We start from the raw sequence: 19,650 nt of genomic DNA on the forward strand, positions 1-19,650 counted from the left end.
ATTTTAAAATATTAAAATGAATGCAGTGCTATGCATTTCTAATGAATGTACCGCATTAAAGGATTAGGCAGATTATCCTGCTCACAATCTTGTTCCCCGGCATCTACTAGTAAACATTCCAAGTTGTCACTCGAGCCACAAATTGATAATAGCAGCGCTGGGAAGCATTTCCATTTACAGATACATTATATACACATTGGTATTTGATATGACCTATCTAGAGATACACTTGAAGGGTCTTGACCCCAGTGCAAAGTCAGTAATGGAGCCCCTACCTGCCTTCTGCTTTTTTAGAATAGAGGTATATTTTATCTATCAGAGGGACCTCTGGGGCCCCCTCAGGGTCCAGGGCCTAGTAACGACTGCTACACTGCTATAGTTTTGCCCTTGAACCTTTCCCATTTTAGCCTAAATACCCAAATACTTGTTTATGTTACTTTATACTTAACCCCTTAATCCACAACACAGTAGTATATGGCACTAGTAACTGAGTTTAAAATGGGTTGTGCAATCAAATACAGATCCCTTATGCACAGAAAAGGGTATAAAGGTTGAGGGTATGAAGTTTTGGACCCTCAGTTCTCAGGGGAATGCGGGACTGAAAGTTCCCCTGGAAGTTCCATTTGAATGACGTGCTAGTACACTTCTATGACCAGAACTCCATTCCCCTGTATGTGGCTGCTGGAGATCACTGTCTTGGCAACTTGTAAATGGAGTGCTGGTCGTGCAAGTGCACTAACCCCATTCATATGCAGCATATGGTGATCCCTACAACAAACAGCTAAGCATCAGAACTGGATAATGGAGTAGTATGGTAGAAGAAAATGGCTCGGTCTGATGAATCATGTTTCCTTTTTATAACTTTAGATGACTTGGTGCATATAACTTGCTTATGTAGAAAAGAGAGGGCACCAGGGCGCACTGTGGGAAGAGGGCAAACTGCAGTGCGATGCTCTCCTAGAAAATTTTGGGTCCTGCATTTATGTGAATATTACTTTGACATAAAGCACCTACCTAAACATTACATCCTTCCTACATGGGAACAGTATTTTCTAATGGTAGTATCACGTCCAGCAGCAGAATGCCTCGCTGTAAATATTGTTCAGTAATAGTTTAAAGGGGATCTATCTTCTCATAGTGCCAGAGCTGACCTAAAAAGAAGTAACAAACTAGGGGATTGCAATTTTTAATTGCCATTTTTGGCCAGAATAGCAACAACTGGACCTCCCCTCCCCTGCCCATCTATGCGTTTGTGTGGATTGAGAAGAGAACTGTTTAAGTTGTATGTCTGAACCACCTTACATACATACTGTGCTGTGTTTCTGAATTTCCCATTTCGCTCTATAAGAGACTTAATCACTTTTTCTTTAAAGGGATTCTACCACTAAAACAAAATTTTTTTCTATTTACCACGTTGGAATAGCCTTAAGAAAGGTTATTTGTCTTCTACTTTGCTCAGTCGCCTCTGGCCCGCCGTTCTGTAGAAATACCGGTTTTTACTGGCATGCAAATGAGTTCTCTCACAGCAATGGGGGCGTACCCTAGCGCTCAAACGGCAATGGGGGCGTCCTCACTGCTGCCAGAGAACTCTATCCAGCGATGCCTCCATCTTCAGCTGCATCCTACCCTTCTCTCGTCGTCTTCCGTCTGGGTCAACTCCGACGCCTGCGCAGTTGGCTCTACTTGTGTCTCACTGGCAGAGCCCTTTAAGACTATTTCTACACAGTCATTTTGACTATGACTCCCATCATGCAACCAAAGGTTGCCATGTGACCCAGCAACTCCTTCACTAATGTAAAAGAACAGAGTCACATTGCAACCCCCTTCACATATAGGGGTATATCCTAGTATATCTTCTCTTCTCAGCTTATGTGTGTCTACGTCTGTAATATATTACTGTGTATTATCCTGTATCTGTATTACTATTGCTGCTGTAACATGCTGAAATTTCCCCAATGTGGGACTATTAAAGGATTATCTTATCTTATCTCTTATTGGTCAACATAACTTATAAGTAAGCATACAAACTAGATGGTATTATCTTTATTTATTCCCATTTTCTGATTCTCATTTGGTTATTGGATTTAAAGGGACACAATCACAAAAATAAGTTGCTTTTTTAAAAAGAACTTTACTAGCGCTATTCAATGCTGATGCAAAGTTAATATAATTTTTATAGATTTTGTTCTGCTCACATTTTGGAGGGAGCTCATACTGTTACAGTCCCTTTAGCTTCTATTCACAGTAAGAAGGAGATTGATTATAATCAATTCAATAGAGTCTAGAACCTTGGCTGGGGAGTGACATTACCTACAAGCCCCCCCACTGCTCTGTGCCTGTTGGATATATTGTTTTGCTATTATCTCAACAGCTCTACATTTCGTTTCACTATAGACTACAAAAATATTATTTTTTTGCATTGTAGTTTGTTTGGCCACAAAATGTCATCACGTGTAAAAATTGCAATGTTTCATTTTAAATACAAATTTAAAAAGATATACATTACTACTCATGATCTAAATACTTTATTCCTATTTTTAAAATGATATTTTATTGGTTCAGATTTGAGCAAATCTGGATGCATGCTTTTATCCACATGTATCAGATTCCAAATTCACACTATGTTTGCGGAGGTTTTTGGAGTAGTTGGCAGGGGTGTTTATAGTTATCATGGCGGTTTATGCTCTTAGTTCTGGTTGCTTAATTTTTCCTTGCTCTAGTTATTCTACATCTCCTCCGTGCTGCATCCTTATATACCGCCAGTTCAGCTTCACATATTATATTAGTCTAGCCGTCTTTTACCCATAGTGCCTCCCCTTAGTAATGTTTCCATATATTAGTTTTTGTGCATCATTTATCAGTCTTTCCTGTACAGATACAAATAATACCTGAAGAGACATTACCATAAAATAATTCTAGCATTTTAGTATTCATATTGTAAAGATATTATAAATTCTTCATGATGCTTCTTGATTAAATATTCATTTCTAATGTGGATGTTGATGTGAGGGGTATACAAGATGAGCAGATTCATTGGTATATATTGCTATCTTCTGAACTTTTGCAATACATCTTACTGTCAAGAATCTTTTTCAAAAGCCTCACAATTATATACAATGTACAAATCATTGCCATCAGCAACATCAAATATGGCATGAGAGACTTTGGAATGAAAACGGCCCACAAAAATCTGTTTTTCATGCTCAGAAAGATCCAAATTCTTTCCTGAAGCTATATAGTGAGCAATAAGACTTAAACCTCTCTGCAGGTTACAGGGAAGGTGTGATTTATGTCATATTAATTACTGATATTAATAATTACATATTAATTATATACAGATGAAGCAAAGGTTACCCTTACTCATTACAGATTTACAACACTGTGGTACACAGTGTTAACTCGACTCTTTCAATAGTTTTTTAATAGTTTCTTGTCTTCTGAGATAGGATATCAGGCTGCAGAAAGTCAAGTTAAACAGTGCTTCATCTGTACGTATAGATCAAGTTGTATAAAGCTCTCTGCAACTGCAACATACGGTATGTATGCTGAGACCCGTGCCAAACTAAAATGGATAGGACATAGGATAGGAAATCTATTTGAAAAAGTTAGTTAATTAATTAATTAATATAAAAATGTAGAAGATAAATTCCATGCTACTTTGTTTCTAAAAAGTTTTAAAAACTGTGGAGTATTGTCGACAGGTTTTTTTCTGTATTGTCTATATAAAGGGTATCTTATAGTGTGCGCTTGATGGCAGCTGAGTTGTACAGCCCCTTCCCCAGAGCCCAGGAGCACTGGAGATTAATACAGCACCATACCTGTGTTTATAGTGTATAGTGTTGCTTTCCAATATTATCTAGGTCTTCAGCTGCACATCTGTAAGTAACCTGCTGATATTTTTATCATAATGGGATGACGGCTTACTCTGTCAGTCTATACTGCAAAGCAACAGCTGCGAAAAACACAAAATATCAGCTTATTGTATGTGCTTTAGTTGTCAGTGCAAAACTATAATCTTACATGATTTCTTATATATACTGTAGCTAGTAACATATAAATAGAAAAAACACAGTTTTGCTAATATATTACATTTATAATCTCTCATATGTCCATGCTAGTAGATGACTATAGGGCAATGCTCCTGGATTTAATTATATTAGCCCACACTAGGTTGTAATGTGGTTTGTGGTACGCAGTGCTGAATATTGCTACTTAGTAATGATTATGCATAGTGCATTGTGTTAATAAATAGTTATATATGTTTGTAGGGAAAGCAGGCAAGGCTTGGTAGATCTATGGTCATCTGGGCACAAGGTTGGCATCTAGTGGCATTCAGTTAAGCCGATATAATTCAGGACGATTACATCATGTACATTTGTGTAACCTTGTCTCATTCCCCAGAGACTTACAAGCTCATTATGAACAGTTCACTAATAGGTGTTTGTGTCCCAGTAGATATAGTGAGTGAAGCAAAAAGAAAGGATGATGCAGAGAATGAGGCAGATGGGGAAATTAGACCACGATTGCATGCAATCCACATTTCTTACAGGGAGTTTCATGCTCCCATCTGCTTTCCATCCCTTATATTTGTTGTGTGATTACTTTGTGCATACTTATTGAGATGAAATATTTGGTGTGTTGACATAACAAACCATGTGGAAATCCATCTAGTATAAAAACATCAGAGCCAAGCTAGGGAAAACACCCAGAAATCTTGCATTCCATCTCAAGGGCTTGGAAACCCTCTAGAGATGGCAGACTGTTATATTATTGGTGATGACCATCATCATCATGGTTCTTTTCAATGCTAATGCTTATTTTTTTACCATGTTTCTTTACCCTCATAAATAATTAGCTGACGCGGCACATTCGTCATTTTTCGACTTGCATGGAATTAGTGAGATACAATTAATATGATAATTGTAGGGACACAGGTCTACGCATTCATCATATTATTACTGTCATATGTCTGACTAATATAATGTGCCATGATAATGATTTTGCGTTATTGTACAACATAACATAAATCACATATTTAGTCCCTGTCCAAAAACAACATCCATATGCTGCATTGTGATTGCTGAGGTTCACTGATACAGAATACCAGACTGGCTCCATGTTCACTTACTGTACTGTAGAATCTAAAAGTCTATGGGAAACGTTGGCCATGCCGTGACCTTTAGTGGTAGCACTTATCCCAAAACTACAGATTTTTGAACATGTAAGCAAAACGACGAATCAAACAATACCAAATAGTCATAGGTTCAGGGATGTTAATATTAAAATCAGTAATGCACAAAAATCAATGTACGCTCTTTACATATAGATATATAGGTTGTATTTCCTCTACAGGTTCCCAGGCTTATGACAACTGTTGCTCAAGACCTTAATATGTAGTCACAGTGAAGGAGCTTTGCATGTGAAGACATGGAGGGTCACAGTAAGCCCATATTCACATCTGCGTTCGGATTTCCGATTGGGAAGTCCGCTTGGGGACCCCTGAACCTATACGCATTAAAAAGCAGTTACCTGAGAAACCCACGGACCCCATAGACTATAATGGGGACCATGTGGTTTCCACTTGGTTTCCGCACGAAATATGCAGAGAGAAAAGTCCTATAAGCAGCACTTTTCTCTCCTCATGTTTTGTGTAGAAACCGAGCAGAAACTACATGGATCCATTATAGTCTATGGGGTCTGCAGATTTCCTGAAGGTAACCGCTTTTTAATGCGTATAGGTTTCCATTTGGGGGGTCCCAAAGCAGACTCCCCAAACAGAAACCCATGCGCAGATGTGAACCAGGACTTAGGAGTGATATAGACCAAAAAGCATAGAGCAGGCACCACACCAAGAAAAACTGGTGCTCATCTCATGTATGTTATCTGAAGGATAAGATGGAATTGCATACATATAAATGAGACGCTCAACCCAATATTATAAAAAATTTAACAATTTTTTTTTATTGACACAAAGCATGTGGATTAAAATAATTGAAAACCAAAAAAGCTCTCTTGCAACCTAATATGTTCAATATCACATACAGTATTAAGATGATATATATATTTTTTTTAATATCCCAACATCTGGGGTAAAATGACTAGAAAATGTAAAGTAGTGAGTTGAAAAAGATTTTAGTATATATAATGCTGTACCCTATCACTATCTGTAATCTGTTGTATACACTAGTGGCGTGAATCTGAAAGAATGCAAAAATGAAACCCACAACATAAGTTACACAGTTAAGATGACCATGTCAGCGCACCTCCACCACATATGGAGGGTTATATTAACACCAAGACTAGGGATCCTCAGGAGAGTTGGTGAGCTGGTGCCCTATGTGTATCGCCCTAAACCCAGGGCTTCATAAGGGATGTTCTAAGTGCCCTACAAAGTTCAGATGCTTTCTTTCTTACATATTTAGGGGACTAATAGCAGAATGGTTATGGGAAACTTTGCCGCCACACTATCAACACTGTCTCCTTTAAGACATCTAAGTAAAGGCATGGAAACCTACGTTTTCTCCAAGTCTTTTCTCTAATTTTATTGGTTTGTTAGCATATGTTTCTCTATACCTGGCTTTACTACGTTCACACCATGTGTTACATATGTCAGAGGTATAAGTTGGGAGCATTCTCTGATGTAACCCATAAACTGGTGTATGTCGATCATTGACCACGATGCAGAAAAAAAATTAAATTACTATATAGCTTACATTTTTTTGTCTGTTTTTCCACATACAAGCCTAAAGATAGGTACAGAGAGGGGAGGGAGAAATACAGATAGTATGTAGTGATAGGTAGCGATTAGAGATAAGCGAACACTGTTCGTAACAGCCATTCCGAACAGCACGCTCACAGCACGATCCCATAGAAATGAATGGAAGCGGCCAGCACGCGGGGGGTTAATCGGTTGGCCGCCGGCAAAGTCTGCATGCCAGGTGCTTCCATTCATTTCTATGGGAGCGTGCTGTTCGGATCAGCTGATCCGAACAGTGTTCGCTCATCTCTAGTAGCGATCCCAGGGGCAAAGCTTCCTGGGAAAATATAAGCAAACTAGCTTTCCTCCATGAAAACTATACTGGGGGATATTTATTAAGACTGATGGTGTATCATAAAAGCGGCATGTAAGGCATGATACACCCCACCTCCCACATCATCTTTTAGCCCCCTGTAAGGGTATATTGGATCCTAAGAATAGGATTAGGGTTATCAGCCAAACCCGATACACTGATCTAAGAACATTATTTATGAGGGGTAGCTCCTTTGTCAATACACAGTAGGCCCTGAATGGCTGGGTCTTATGCTATGGGCAGTAACTCATGAAAATACTGATTTTTTTTCCAGAGTTCCAGTTAGTAAGTGGGTTACATAATGTAATGTAAAATCTGTCAGGTGAATCATCATACAGTAGTTCAGAGTTTTGTTCCTTGCATATAACCATATTAATGGCCTGTGTGCTCTCCATTATTACGGATCCATTAGAATAGATATCCATCTGAACCCATGCACACAAGTGTATATTTTATGGATTCAGACTGACTTGCCAAATATGAAGCGGGTCCTATTCCTGTCCATTTTGCAGCTCAGGCCTTGTTCACATCTGCGTTGGTTATCCGTTCGGGGGAGTCCGCATGGGACCCTCCCAAACGGACTACAGAACGCATTTGCAAGCGGTGTGCAGTGAAAGCACAAGAATCCCCATAGACTATAATGGGTTCCATGTGCTTGCCGCGATATCTCTGGGAGTCCGCGTGCTTTCACTGAACACCGCTTGCAAATGTTTCAGTTTTCCGTTCGGGGGGACCCCATGCGGACTCCCCAAACGGATTACCAAACACAGATGTGAACCAAGGGTCAGTTTTCCTATTCAAAACATAGGGTTTGTGGAAAACATCTGTGTGCCATCATTTCTATTTCCTGATGATCTGCTGCGGTTGTATATGGAGCCTTATATTGAAAACGATGATATACGGTCCTATGAAAAAGTTTGGGCACCCCTATTAATCTTAATCATTTTTAGTTCTAAATATTTTGGTGTTTATAACAGCCATTTCAGTTTGATATATCTAATAACTGATGGACACAGTAATATTTCAGGATTGAAATGAGGTTTATTGTACTAACAGAAAATGTGCAATATGCATTAAACCAAAATTTGACCGGTGCAAAAGTATGGGCACCTCAACAGAAAAGTGACATTAATATTTAGTAGATCCTCCTTTTGCAAAGATAACAGCCTCTAGTCGCTTCCTGTAGCTTTTAATCAGTTCCTGGATCCTGGATAAAGGTATTTTGGACAAACAATTCAAGTTCAGTTAAGTTAGATGGTCGCCGAGCATGGACAGCCCGCTTCAAATCATCCCACAGATGTTCAATGATATTCAGGTCTGGGGACTGGGATGGCCATTCCAGAACATTGTAATTGTTCCTCTGCATGAATGCCTGAGGATTTGGAGCGGTGTTTTGGATCATTGTCTTGCTGAAATATCCATCCCCGGCGTAACTTCAACTTCGTCACTGATTCTTGAACATTATTCTCAAGAATCTGCTGATACTGAGTGGAATCCATGCGACTCTCAACTTTAACAAGATTCCCGATGCCGGCATTGGCCACACAGCCCCAAAGCATGATGGAACCTCCACCAAATTTTACAGTGGGTAGCATGTGTTTTTCTTGGAATGCTGTTTCTTTTTGGACGCCATGCATAACGCCTTTTTTTATAACCAAACAACTCAATTTTTGTTTCCAAAATGAAGCTGCCTTGTCCAAATGTGCTTTTTCATACCTCAGGCAACTCTATTTGTGGCGTACGTGCAGAAACGGCTTCTTTCTCATCTGTTTTTTTTTTTGGACGTCATGCATAATGCCTTTTTGTATGACCAAACAACTCAATCTTTGTTTCATCAGTCCACAGGACCTTCTTCCAAAATTAAGCTGGCTTGTCCAAATGTGCTTTTGCATACCTCAGGCGACTCTGTTTGTGGCGTGCTTGCAGAAACGGCTTCTTTCTCATCACTCTCCCATACAGCTTCTCCTTGTGCAAAGTGCGCTGTATTGTTGACCGATGCACAGTGACACCATCTGCAGCAAGATGATGCTGCAGCTCTTTGGAGGTGGTCTGTGGATTGTCCTTGACTGTTCTCACCATTCTTCTTCTCTGCCTTTCTGATATTTTTCTTGGCCTGCCACTTCTGGGCTTAACAAGAACGCCCAAACAGCAGCACAAGATGGGGTATTCCTGCCCCTGTGTACTGTTAGGACAGGTGGAACTTTTATTAAACTAACAAGTTGCCCTCCCATAAAGGCCCAGGAGACCTCCCCCTCCCTGTGTTTTTTTCTGTCCTGTTACCAGGACAGGTGGAGGGAGAGGTCTCCTCTCCCATCTGAATTGGGTGGGCCTCCGCTCCCCCTTGGGACTTACCTGGGGGTAGTGGGGGTCACCTTCTTAGGAAGTGCAGCTTCTGGTCCCGCGTCGTCGGCACCATTCTGCGCTCCGGCGCCGCTCCCAGCCGCCTAGGAACATAGTTTCCTTTGGGCGGAGGGGGGAACCTGCCGGCGCCTCTGTTGTTCCGGCCGCGGACACTGTGTGTGCGCCGCGGCCTTCCGGCTCTACCACGCAGGCGCGGGAGCCGCTTTGCGCATGCGCGCGGATCCCGTTTCGTGGCCCGTACCGCGCATGCGCAGCCCTCCGTCCGGCGCATGCGTACCAGTGAGCCGAGGCGCCGGACGGAGATTTTTTTAATTACGGGTGGGGCTTGTGAGGGGAAAGGTTTTCCCCACCTAGGGAAGCCAGAAAGGCTTCCTTTTTTGGCTAGGATTGCCCAGTGTGCCCCCTGAGTTATTTAATTAGGCTGAGGTGGTTGGGGGCGTGGTCAAGGTTAGCCCCGCCCCCCTCCGCCCTATTTAAAGCTGCTGGCCCAATTTAGTTTGCCTGTCAGCTCTTGCTAACAGGTTGCTACTGCTTGGGCAACCAGAAGGCAGCTAAGCAAACCTTTGTGAACGGATTTCTGAAAAGATTAAGGTGATGTATTCCCCCTAGTGGGGCCTCAGGGTAAAGCTCAAGTTAAGGTAAGAGATTAATTGATTATATATCTCTCCTTAGATGTCGTCTTCCTCCTCTGTACCTGAAAACCCTAAGAGGAAGGCTACCGCCAAGCGACGCCACCTAGCCTGCATTAAGTGCGAGGTGCCCCTTCCGGACGGCTATGCATACCAGTGCTGCCGTGGGTGCCGTGGGCCCCCGTCAGAGGACACGTCCGTCCGAGATGTTGTTGGCTGGGTGAGGGAGTTTGTGGAGGAGTCAATGAGGGAGATGAAAGTTTCTATCTCCCAATTATCAAAGAAACCTCGTTTGGAGTCATCCCCTCCTTCTCTCCCCCCTATGGAAACTCTACAGATCCTAGATGAGATCTCCTCTGAAGAGGACATCTTGGAACCAGTTAAACCGGTCTTTGCTGTAGAGAGGATGCCCAAATTGCTAAAAATTGTACGGGCCAAGGAAGTGGGAGAGCCTACTGAGGAGACTCCATCTACCTCCCTTAAGTCTTTCCAGGCCAACTCGGAAATGGTTAAGAGGATGGAAGCGGAATGGAGGTTTCCGGAACGTCCATTTAACGCTTCCAGGCGTTTCAGGGCACTGTTTCCCCTAGCAGAAGCCCAGTCCAGCTCTTGGGGCCCTCCGCCTAAGGTAGATATAGCGGTCTCTAAACTATCTAAGCGCACCGTGGTACCAGCGGAGGATGGTTCGAACCTCCAGGATGTGATGGACCGCAGGGCGGAGGGGTCCCTTAGGCGCATCTATGCCTCCTCTGCAGCGCAGGCCTCAGTAGGCATTGCGGCCAGTGAGGTAGTCACCAGGCTACGGGCTGAAGTCTCAAACCTCGAGAGAGACATCAACTCAGGGGTCCACAGAGACGATCTGCTGACAGCCATGACAAGTATTACTCTAATGTCTGACTACCTCTTTGAGGCGGCTTTCTACCAGGTCAAGCTGGCAGCTAGGGCTATGGCGTTGTCAACTGCCGCGAGGCGTCCCCTCTGGCTCAAGCCCTGGAGGGCAGACAATGCCTCAAAGTTTAATTTGTGCGCCTTACCATTTGAGCCGGGCAGATTATTCGGTAGTGAGCTCGACCGCATAATGGAAGGGCTGGCCGACTCGAAGGGAAAAAGCCTCCCCCAGTCCGCAGGGGCTAGGCAACGGTCCTTTCGGGGCTATGCGGCCTCCAGAGGCACGTCAAGAGGCCAATTTCGGAGGCGCCCAGGCGGCCAATCAAGAGGCGGTCGAGGTTCCGCCCGTGGTGGTGAAAAGAGATCCACCTTCTGACTATCACCATCCCCTCGCCTGCAGAGCCGCAGTGGGGGGTCGCCTCTCTTTACATCTAGCCGCCTGGCATCAATACATCCAAGACCCATGGGTTCTCCAGCTTATACAGGATGGCTACAGAATAAGCTTTCTTTCCCCCCCTCCAGACAAATACAGGAGGACCCGCCCTCTTCAGGGCACCAAGCAGCTTCATCTTCAGAGATCCGTGTGGGAGTATGTGGACAAGGCTGCATTGGAACCAGTCCCTCTAGACGAGCAGGGTCAAGGCGTCTACTCGCCCGTGTTTTTGGTGCCAAAGTCGACCGGAGGGTGGCGCATGATTATCGACCTAAGGTATGTAAATCAATTCATCCGCAAGGTCCGGTTCCGGATGGAGACCATAAGGTCGGTTCTCCCGTTTTTGCAGCCAGGAGACCTATTCGTCACCTTGGATCTGAGGGACGCATACCTCCACATTCCCATCTATGCTCCACACAGGAAGTATTTAAGAATTGCCATACATCTAGACGGAAGATTACATCACTTCCAGTTTACGGCTCTCCCGTTCGGTATATCTTCGGCCCCCCACACCTTCACAAAGGTAGTGGCTCCGGTCGTAGCCGCCCTGCGCCTCCAGGGGATATTTATTGTCCCGTATTTAGACGACTGGCTATTAAAAGCCCAGTCAAGGGAGGCTCTCGCCACACAGTTGAGTACCACAGTGGCATTCATAAGCAAGCTGGGCTGGCTAGTAAACTGGCAGAAGTCAGTAGTGGTTCCATCAACCCGGATTCAGTTCCTGGGCTTCAATTTGGATTCTCTCAGTATGACGATCTCCCTGCCCTCTCCTCGAAAGGAGAAGATTGGTCGTGCGGTCCACCACCTATCCCGAACCAGGAAGGTTACAATCAGGACAGCTATGAAGGTCCTAGGACTTATGTCCGCGGCCATCGAGGCAGTTCCCTGGGCACTGTGGCATATGCGCCCTTTACAGCTCGAGATCCTGAGAGAATGGAACCACAGTCCTTCTGGACTTCAGAAGCCTATCCAGTTATCCATCAGTACCCGTCGATCACTGGAATGGTGGTCCCAACTCAGAGACGGGAGGTCCACGGTCCAGACTTCCTGGACCCTGTTGACCACAGATGCCTCCCTCACAGGTTGGGGAGCGCATCTGGGGGAGACCCTGATAAGAGGAACCTGGAGCCAAGAGGAGAGGACTCGCTCCTCCAACTGGCGAGAGCTTACCGCAATATATCTGGCACTTCGGAAGCTGACTCCCCATGTGCAGGGGAAGGCGGTCAGAGTGAGAACAGACAATATAACGGCCGTGCAGTATGTCAACAAACAGGGAGGCACCAGGTCTCCCTCCCTGAAGCGGGTGACCAACCAGATCTTTTCCTGGGCAGAAAGGAAATTATCCAGGTTGTCAGCGGTGCACATCAAGGGCCATCTCAATGTCCTGGCGGATCAGCTAAGCAGGGGCCTAGTAACAACGGCCGAGTGGTCTCTGAGCCAGGAAGTCTTCCAACAACTCACCAGGATGTGGGGTCTCCCCGAGGTGGATCTGATGGCCACCCAACACAACGCCAAGGTGGGAGTCTTTTGCTCCCTGTATCGGGACGGCAATCCCTTGGCGATCGATGCCCTGTCAATACCCTGGAGCTTCAAACTAGTATACGTTTTTCCTCCGATTCCGATGATTCCCAGGGTATTGGCAAAACTCAGGCAGGACCAGACGTCGGCCATTGTCATCATGCCGTTCTGGCCGAAAAGGGCATGGTTTACCCACCTCATGTTAATGAGTCGAGGGACATACTGGAGGCTTCCGCGTGTCCAAAACCTGGTAACTCTAAACAGTCAGCTCTGCCAGGATCTGGACAGGTTCAACCTCACTGCCTGGAGGTTGACTGCACCGTACGTGGAGACAGAGGATTGTCCCAGGCCGTCTTAAGGACATTGGCCCACTCTAGAGCGGATTCAACCAATCGCAGTTACCAGAGGATTGCTCAGGTATTTATGGACTGGGGGGCCAGAAGGCAATGCGATACATCATCCATTGAGGCAGTTCTGGAATTCTTACAGGAAGGATTGGACAAGGGTTTGTCCCCAGCCACTCTAAGGGTGCATGTCTCGGCACTATCCGCTCTATTAGGGACCAGATTGTCGCAGAATCCTCTCATAAGGCAATTCCAAAGAGGGGCCTCTAGGCTCCGACCCCCGGTACGGCCCCCGGCTCCCCAGTGGGACCTAGCTGCGGTCCTACAAGGACTATGTGCCCCGCCATTTGAACCCCTGACAGAGGTAGAGTTCAAATACCTCTCATGGAAGGTAACCTTTCTGCTGGCAATCACATCGGCCAAGCGAGTAGGGGAGCTTCAGGCCCTGGCGGCCTCGGAACCATATACAACCTTCTTTCCGGACAGAGTCCAGCTCAGATTTATCCAAGGATTTCTGCCAAAGGTTCCCACGATGGAAAATATTAACCAAACAATAACCTTACCAACATTTTTCCCCTCTCCCTCCTCCGAATGGGAGGAGAGAATGCACAACCTGGACCTTGTGCGAACACTGCGGATTTATCTAGATCGGACACGCCTATTCCGCAGAGCAGATAACTTGCTCATTAATTTTTTGGGTCACAATAGGGGAAGTAAGGCATCTAAGGCCACACTATCGAGGTGGATTAAAGAAGCTATTTCAGGGGCCCTGCAGGCACAAGGTCTGCCGGTCCCGGAATTTTTGCGAGCCCATGCTACTAGGGCAGTAGCCGCGTCTTGGGCAGAGAGACAATCTCTCTCGGTGGACCAAATCTGTGCGGCTGCATCTTGGTCCTCACATTTAACCTTTGCAAGGCACTACAGACTGGACTTGCACACCACCAAAGCAAAATCCTTTGGTTACTCTATCCTGTCTTCAGCTTGCCAGGATCGCCCTCCCTAGAAGGGGTATTACTCGTTAAATCCCCATTTTGTGCTGCTGTTTGGGCGTAGGGGGAATGGAAGATTATGTAGATAATCTGTTTTCCCTTAGCCCAAACAGCAGCACAAAGCTCCCTCTCTTTGACTTATGTTGGTTATACACGGCTATATTCTGTATGATGCTTGGAGACTAACACAGGGAGGGGGAGGTCTCCTGGGCCTTTATGGGAGGGCAACTTGTTAGTTTAATAAAAGTTCCACCTGTCCTAACAGTACACAGGGGCAGGAATACCCCATCTTGTGCTGCTGTTTGGGCTAAGGGAAAACAGATTATCTACATAATCTTCCATTGTGCTTCAGTAAGTCAGTAAAAAGTAGTTAGGGGAATTCAAATCAATAAAATGATAAGGGTGCCCATACTTTTGCACCGGTCAAATTTTGGTTTAATGCATATTGCACATTTTCTGTTAGTACAATAAACCTCATTTCAATCCTGAAATATTACTGTGTCCATCAGTTATTAGATATATCAAACTGAAATGGCTGTTGCAAACACCAAAATATTTAGAACAAAAAATGATTAAGATTAATAGGGGTGCCCAAACTTTTTCATAGGACTGTACTTAAAGTCACTGACGTCTAGCACTTACATAATACATAATACAATGTAATAGAATACGGCCTCTTAAAAAGCACCATCAGTAATTAGTAAGGAGTTAATTATATTTTTTTATTACAGTATTTTTCACAAGGTGATACTGTAGTAGTGAAATTTACACATTTTTTCAAGCTGTAAATGTTAAAAATAGAGGAATGGTTTGCACAGCAGGGTTAACATCTCACACTTCAGAGTGTTACGGTGCTGTGTGCTGCATCTGTAACCAAGCAAAATTTACAATTGATCTATAGAGACTTTACTGACATAGCAGGGGTTATGGGATCTGCTGTATACAGGGACTAGCGCAGATGTCATTGTTTTGTACTTGCCAATTCCCACTGCTCTACACCTGACTAACTGTAAGACATGGAAGAAAATATTGCTGAAATGATAGATTTAAAAAAGAAATAGACAATGAAGCTGTTTTTGCTAAATCTCTGCAGTCAACAGGGTGACATTTATTCAGGAATAGACCACAGCAAATCTTGATAAAATAAACACTGACTTTACTTTAACGGAATTCACTTCACATTGCAGCTTTTTTGTTGCAGATTTTGCGGTGTTTTTTTTTAATTTTTTTTAGCTAAAGCCAAGAGTGGCCATAAAAGGAATGGGAAATATATAGGAAGTTCTTATACTTCTTCTATACCTTCTGCTCAATCTGCTCTATACTTTCTGCTCAGTCCACTCCTGGCTTTGGCTCAAAAAAATGCAACAAAATCTGCAACAAAAAAAGCTGCACTTCTGCAACATGGGGCTTTAGCCTAAGGCTAATGCCCCACAGGCCGGAACCGCTGCGCTAAAATGCTCCGGGAACGTATTGAGGTTCTTGCCGCCGCGTTTTGAACAGAAAGTTTCCGGAGTTTTCCTCCGTGGACTTTTTTGTTACAATTATATCTATGGGAAAGCCACCGGCATTTCCGTAGATATAATTGACATGCTATGATTTTCAAAACCACACTGCAAATTTTTTCCGCAAAGTGGGCATGGGATTCGCATGAATCCCATCTACTTTCCAAGTACTGTACAATGCCGCGATTTTTCATGCAGCGTTTCCAGCCTAAGGCTGAAGGTCCATGTTGCGGAAAAGCAGCTTTTTTGTTGCAGATTTTGTTGTGTTTTTTTGAGCCAAAACCAGGAATGGATTGAGCAAAAGATAGAAGTATGAGTTCTTTTTATAAAGTTCTCATTCCTTTTGTAGATATTCTTGGCTTTGGCTCAAAACAACTCCGCAAAATCTGCAACAAAAAAAGCTGCATTTCTGCAAAGTGGAGCCTTAGCCTAAAAGGGTTTTCTGGTCCCAATTGAAGTTTTCATAATAATGACCTTTCGGCTAAGGCCCCATCTTGTAGAAATGCAGCTTTTTTTGTTGCAGATTTTGTTGTGTTTTTTTGAGCCAAAACCAGGAATGGATTGAGAACAAGGTAGAAGTATGAGTTCTTTTTATAGAGCTATCATTCCTTTTGTAGACATTCTTGGCTTTGGCTTACCATTGGTATATAATACCATCAGCGTGCGTGAAGGTAATCATACAATGCATGTCAAGCACAGTGTCGCTCATTTGTACAGTGTCTGTGCTGGGTATCAGATGTCAGCCCATGCACTTGAATGAGACTGAGCTGCGATGAGGCCATGTGACCTGCTGTCATCACATGGCCTGTGAAGCAGACAGGAAACGCTACTGCCACTTAAACTAGCTTATCATTTGGGGTCCTGGGAGTTTCATCCCCATTGATCTTCAAGGACCAAAGGATGGTTCATCAATTTAAAAGGCAGCTAAGGACCCATGTGTGGAAAAGCTGCATTTTTTTGTAGATTTTGCTGTGTTTTTTTTAGCCAAAGTCAAATTTTTATTTATTTATTACTTATATAGTGCCATCATACTCTGCCACGCTTTGCAGATATTGACAGTCCCTGTCCCATATAGTACGTCCTTGGAGTGCAAACACAGGGAGAACATACAAACACCACTGAGCCACCATGCTTCCCTGCCGAACAAGGATTGAGCAGAAGGGAGAAATATAAGTGTTTCCTTTATAGTTCCCATTACTTTTGTAGTCACTCCTGGGTTTGGTTAAAAAATGCAGTAAAATCTTCACCTAAACAAACAGATTTTAGCCTAAACTTGTATTCAATTCTGCAGTCATCTGCCATAGTTTTCTGTTTTTTTCGGGCTGCATTTGATGAAGTGCTGTTCTGTCCCTTGTGTTACGCTTTGACTTTTGACCACAGATGATTCTGTTTGCAGATGTTTTGATGATGTTTGTATGATGATGTTTGTTTGATGATGATCAAAGAACAAGAAAACACAACCATCACCTCAGCATCTTGGGTCACAGACGCCACTACCAGACATACACCAACAATCAGTCCCCTTTGGAACGCTGATATATCACAACAAATAAACAGATTTGTAAACAACACGTAATAAAGTTTATCAACAGAGGTATAAACTTTGTGACTGAGAAAAAAAGGGGATTATACAGGTGTGTTACAAATAGTTAAACTTGACTATGTAAAAATGTTGTGTTCAGGTTTTTCGTCCAACCCCAGTATACATGCATCTAAGGCTCGGTTCACATCTACGTTCGGGCCAGTCAGTTCCCCTCTCCGCATGAAAAATGCGGAGAGAAAAGTCCTGCAAGCAGCACTTTTCTCTCTAAATTTCTTGTGCAAAACTGAGCGGAAAACACACGCACTCCATTATAGTCTATGGGGTCCGTGGGTTTCCTTAGGTAACCGCTTTTTTATGTGGAATAGGTTTCCATTCGGGTGGTCCCCAAGTGAACGGAAATGCATGCGCAGGTGTGAACCGGGCCTAAGACACTGGTAAACAACATTCAGAATAGGGACAAACCCTATATATAAACTAATGAAGAGAAAAAGTGGAGCAGTTGCTCCTAGGAACCAAAGTCCAGTTTCTATTGCTCCAGGGCAGATTACACTATATTGGTTGCTATGGACAACTACTCCATTTTTTGTATGCACATCAATCTCAATACAAAGCAATCAATCAAGTTGTTTCATATTCCAATCTTCCCTGGAACAATGAAAACTGGACTTGGGTTCCTAGGAGCAATTGCTCCAATTTCTCTCTTATACATATCATAGTGCTACATGAGCAACAGGTAATATAATAAAGAGCAGAATAATGCAAAACTTGTAATAAAAACATGGATGATACAAATCGTGTCATATGCTTGTGAAAACTTTACATCAATTGCCTTTATATTGACTAATTCCCAATAATTGCAGAAATCTAGAGATGATCTCCTTGTCACACCAGCCACTTAATGACTACATGACAATGAACCCAAGCACATGCTAATGTGAATGTATGCTAAGCCTTTGCATAGACATTGTAAAACATCATAAATCAGATAAAGCTCCTTTGTGTGGAGTAAAATGCTCAGGGATCTTCCAGGGAATGTGGCAGTGCAGAGCACACACGGCTCCTTTGTTCAAGGTAAGTCTTCTATATGGATCTTGTCTAATACATATCTAAGTCAAGGTGTAGGACAAGTAATGACAGGCAGTGCATACTGAGACCACTACTCATTCCAGCAGTATACTCCATGGTCAATGGTGACTTTATACAACTACTGACAGTATTCTGGAATAGACAAGGACAATAGAAGACATTCTGGAGACACACTACTATCATTATATTGTTGAATATAATGATGATGAAGATAATCATAATACATTTTTCCCTTCTCATCCATGCACTAACCTTCCTGCCTCTATGTTTAGCTCTCTCGCTGCAGTATTAGCTGCCTGGATGGACAAACCCTGGATACATAGGGAGCCACTTTGTACACAGTAGGCAGAGGTAATGAAGCACCAGCATACAGCGCCTCACAATACAGCCTCAGGTATTAAAATAATGGAAGGTTTACCTGGGGCTACGGCTGGATAAATGTACACAGCTGCCTCTGCTCCTCCTCCTCTCCCTGTGTTGTCCCCATCAGCATCTGAGAAGTGAAGCTTTGTTACTACTACACAGTAGACTGGGCAGCTCCTGGAAGAAGTCACTATAGCAACAGACCGCCTAAAGACTCAGGCACTGTGCAGCAGCTTTACCCCCTCCTGAGTTCATTCAAGAATTCCCATTGAGTAAGGAATGGAGGCTGCAGGAGGAGCCATCATCCAGAGCACAACAGTGATTGGGTTTAAGCTACAGAGCTGCTGTGTGATGATGCTAGAAATAGGACTCAGGGGCACAGTATTGCGGCCAATAACTGGTAATTGGCATGTACAGGCTGGGCGAAATGTCTCATCACGTGATACTGCAGTGTCATTCCAAACTTTAAATCAATCCGGCATGTTACAGCCATATAAGAATGGATATTTCCGTCCAAAATAACATGTAAACCAAGCTAATAAATGAATATATTCCTGAAATCCTAGCTGTCTGCAAGAATTATTATTATCTCCTGGTAAAAATATAGAGAGATTTGTAGCATGTGCCTACTGAAGCAGAGCCCAGACGGCATATACAATGAAACTCCGGTTAAATGGGCCACACTCCATAGTATTTACGTATGATACATGTAAACTAACAATGTCCTATGTGTTCCTTGCACCCTGCTCAGTGCAATGACATGAGAGTTAGTCAGGAGACGTTGTAAAGCGGCTCAGTAATGCTCTCAGTTGTTATGTGGCTTTCCATTAGTTTTGATGCTGTTGAAAATTCTGAAACATTAATGGAACCCCAATGAACCCTAGGGTGAGTGGGGTCTGTCAAATTCTCAGTATGAATCTGAAA

General features: G+C 43.5%; 1 protein-coding gene across 1 annotated transcript in view; it reads right to left on the reverse strand.

Moving 5' to 3' along the window:
* Window positions 1-18,924, reverse strand: part of RNF182 (ring finger protein 182) — a 34,126-nt gene extending 15,202 nt beyond the window's left edge. Inside the window, exon 1 of the mRNA XM_075270859.1 lies at window positions 18,782-18,924. The gene's annotated coding sequence lies outside the window, so the exon portion shown is untranslated. The remainder of the gene's footprint in view (window positions 1-18,781) is intronic.
* Window positions 18,925-19,650: the final 726 nt, after the last annotated feature.

The sequence above is a fragment of the Leptodactylus fuscus genome, chromosome 4, assembly GCF_031893055.1.
Source record: "Leptodactylus fuscus isolate aLepFus1 chromosome 4, aLepFus1.hap2, whole genome shotgun sequence".
NCBI classification, from domain to species: Eukaryota; Metazoa; Chordata; class Amphibia; order Anura; family Leptodactylidae; genus Leptodactylus; species Leptodactylus fuscus.